Source organism: Poromitra crassiceps, assembly GCF_964638095.1.
Source record: "Poromitra crassiceps genome assembly, chromosome: 11".
Taxonomy (NCBI): Eukaryota; Metazoa; Chordata; class Actinopteri; order Beryciformes; family Melamphaidae; genus Poromitra; species Poromitra crassiceps.
Window position 1 is genome coordinate 2,526,325 of NC_139643.1, and position 3,714 is coordinate 2,530,038.

Here is a 3,714-nt window from a genome sequence, read left to right on the forward strand (position 1 = left end):
AAAAAAATATATATATATATATATATATATATGAAGTGCTTTTTTTACATTCAACAATACAGTTTGCTCAGTGTGAGTGAGTGTACAGACAGACACACAGACAGACAGACAGACACACACACACACACACACACACACAGAGAGAGAGAGTTCTGTCCACAGCTGCCTGCAGCTAGATCGCACCTCCTTCCCCATCAGCGTTTTGCCTCCTCTGCTGCTCGTTTTCCTCCTCTCGTTCGGGCTGGGAGTGGGACGAATGCTGCGACACGAGTCACACGACACAGGAACGGGTCCGCGGCTTGGCTTTGGGACCAGGCGCTGCTGGAACCGGATCGATCATGTTCGTCATGGGTTTGACTAGGCAATCCAGGTTCGCCCTGCAGCAAGGCAGCAGTGCAGCGCGCCGAGAGGCGTTTCAATGGTGTTTTTTCCTCTGTACAAGGAAGCGCGTTTCTCTGTTTTTCCTCTTTTCCTCCTTCTTCCTCGTTTCAAACAACAGCTGCGGTATGTGTTTGATAACGTGCTGTCGGCTACCCTTTGAGGATAGGGACCAGATGACATGTCAGAGGCTGGGTAAGTGTTTCAACTACGCGCTGCACTCATAAAAACAAAAACACGTCAAACACGTCTTTGGCGTGGATGGCTATTTCTGATAAGACGTCAAAGACGTCTTTGGCGGTGAATGAGTTAAAGCAAAAATAAGCCAATGCATACATTCCATAGTTGAATGCATCTCGTCTAGCTGAAGTGCTGAAATGTGAAAGCAGCTCTGTGTGCAAGTCCTCGTTGGTCATTGCCTGCCACTGCCATGGGCACATCTGCATGATCCTGATCTTCCATTGGAGGATCAGGACAGTCATTCTGCCTCAGGTAGTTGTGCCGCACAGCTGTAGCAATGATGGGGTCATCCCTATGTTCCCCGGGTCCTATGTTCCCCGGGTCCTATGTTCCCCGTTTTTGTGGGACCGGGGAACATAGAAGCCGCAATGCTGACCTTAGGTTTAGGCGTGGGGGTGGGAGAGGTTAGGTTTTGGGTTAGGGTCTGGGGGAGGTTAGGTTTAGGCATGGGGGGAGGTTAGGTTTGGCGTGGGGCCTGGGAGAGGTTAGTGAAAAACGGGGAACATAGGACCCGGGGAACATAGGTATGCTCCCGCAATGATCACCTCGCAGCATCTTCTTGGCTTGAAACGAAGTGTATTGCGTAAACACTGGAATTTTCCATACTCCAAACATACGCTCGACCATCCCTGTAGTGCGAATATGAGCTCTGTTGTATCTTTGCTGCTCAGCTGTTGTGGGATGTAGGTATGGCGTGAATAAATAGGTACTCTGACCATATCCACCATCACCCAAGTAGTAGTCCACTATGTTGTCCTCTCTGAAACTGAGCACACAATGAAGAGTTGAGGAAAATCCTTGAATCGTGAGTTGCACCTTTCCAACGGGCAACAATGTTTGACAACTCTAAATTAGGAGTGCATACACCCTGAACATTGATAGGAAACCAGTTATTACGGTTCCTGTACTCCTCAGCATCAGGAGTTGATTAAGGACACTTAATGGGAACATGACATCCATCTATACAGCCAAACACTCCTGGGAAGTGCCCATATTCATAGGATTGCACTTTATAGTTGGCTTGCCCAACAGCATCAGGGAACTTGATGTAGAGACTCCCGAGTTCACAAATGGCACTGCAGACTTTGTGAACTATTCTACACACAGTTGCTTCACTGGCACTACACAAATGACCAGTTTCACGATGAAAGATTCCAGATGCCAAGAACCTCAAAGTGATCAGAACTTGGAGAGAACTGGGTACAGGCCTTCCTCTTTGAGACTGAGAGGAAAGTCTAGGCTCAAGCAAAGAAATTATCTCTAATGCATTTTCTTTGTACATACGAAAACGGTCTCGGAAAGTTATTTCATCAAAGTGATTCAATGGATTACTCCTATCCACAAGTACTCATCTGGCTGGCCCCTGTCGTGCATATTGGTCTTCATTTTGATATTCCAAATAGTCGAAATAGTCCATGCTCCCTTTCACAAACAGTACTAAGCAGAAATTAAACCTGCCGCTTTAGAGGATTCATTTAACACATTCACTGCCAGCCGTTTTTTTTTTACTGTAGGTAGGTTCTGCCAGAGGGTTTTTTTGAGGATTCTGGCTCATCTTTTCAAGACAAGAGGATTCTTTTCTGCTAAGATTTTGTGAACACACAATATCTCAAAAGAACTAATAGAATGTGTGCTTTCTCTGTCTAAAAGAGTTAGTTTGTAGAGTTAGTAGTTATGTAAGCATTAGCAGTTGAATACAGCATGGTTTCAGCGTCAGAAAAATTATTCTGAGATAAACGGCTTTTTGTGAAATTCGATAGAACAGTCACTTTAACCATTAATTTTTGGCATCAGTAAGACGTCAGACATCTAAACAATAGTTTTGAACAGTAATTTCCTCCATAACAGCAGGAAACCCCCCTCTGCTTCCAACTCCTCCCTCCGTGGGCGTTCTCCTCCGCCCTCCTTGGCTCTGCAGCGGGTCTGTGACAAACGAGTTGCTGCAGCCTGGCTGCTGCCTGGCAGTCTGGATGGGGCTCGCTGGATGGGTTTCGCTCGTTTCTTGGCGGTCCGGTTGAGAGCTCTGATGAAGCTCTTCCGATTCTGGGCTTATTTATGGTGCGTGTTTCAAAGTGTGCATCCAGTCTATTCTTGGAACCCCCCACCGTTGCCACTGCTGTGCATCAGCGCGAAAGTGAAAGCGTTTTCGCCATCAATTTTACAGTATGAGAACGGCTTCCTCGCGCTTTTCCCTCCAGTTTTGGGTCGCCTCTTTCTACTGTGGAGAGACATGTCGCCACTCAGTGGGTCGGTAAAATAGATTATACACATTCAATACCTCCAATTCTGGTATAGGAGACGTAAAAGGGTTAGATCAACGTCCCACCGTCAAAAAAAAAAAATAGATTTTTTTTTAACGTAAAAACACGTCATTGGCAGTGAACGGTTGGATTTTGTTTGATGTAAAAACACGTCATTGGCAGTGAACGTGTTAAGCTTAAATTTAGTCCCAGAGTAGCTTTGATCCACCCTCTTGCATTTGGCTTTGTTTAATCCAGAACAGGCTAAATCTACAACTATTTTAAGATGTCTGTGCAAGTGATTTAGAGTTAAGCCAGCTCAAACAGCATTTTAGTCTGGGACTAGGCTTAAGCCTCGTCTACGAAACCGCCCCTTCAAGTTGTACTCTTTGATTGAATGGTGATAACTAAGAACATAATTGACACACATAATTAGCAAGCAGATGACAGAGAATTTTTAATGGCAGAAATCGGTTAGAATTAAGTAGAGAATCCATGGTGACAGGCTGCCTGCACAGCGGCGAGATGAGGGGATGAAAGGCACGCTGCTGACTGAAGTGAATACAGTGAGTAATACATGTTTCAGGTGCAATGTTATAATACACATGACATTCTGATTATTGCACCAAATCCCCATTTTTTCACCTCTATTGCGCTCACTGCAGTCAGCAACATGTTGCCACTCTCATTTTCTTTTGAAGTGATAATCAGGCTCATTTATAGGCGTTGTACTTCATGTGGTGATTTGGATTTGAGCATACATGGGACGGGATATGGGGCAGATCCCCATGCGTAATCACTGTGGCACCTGCTGGTAATAGGGAATTGCATTCAGGTGTGTGCGCCATCACTGATA

The 3,714-nt window shown here is 45.4% G+C and overlaps 1 pseudogene across 1 annotated transcript; it reads right to left on the reverse strand.

Moving 5' to 3' along the window:
- Nucleotides 1-738: 738 nt before the first annotated feature.
- LOC310785679 (putative nuclease HARBI1) lies at nt 739-2,035 on the reverse strand (annotated as a pseudogene). Its single transcript has 2 exons — nt 1,164-2,035; nt 739-903 (listed from the first exon to the last, which is right to left on the reverse strand). The product of its transcript is annotated as a putative nuclease HARBI1 (transcript).
- Between the last annotated feature and the right edge of the window lie 1,679 nt (nt 2,036-3,714).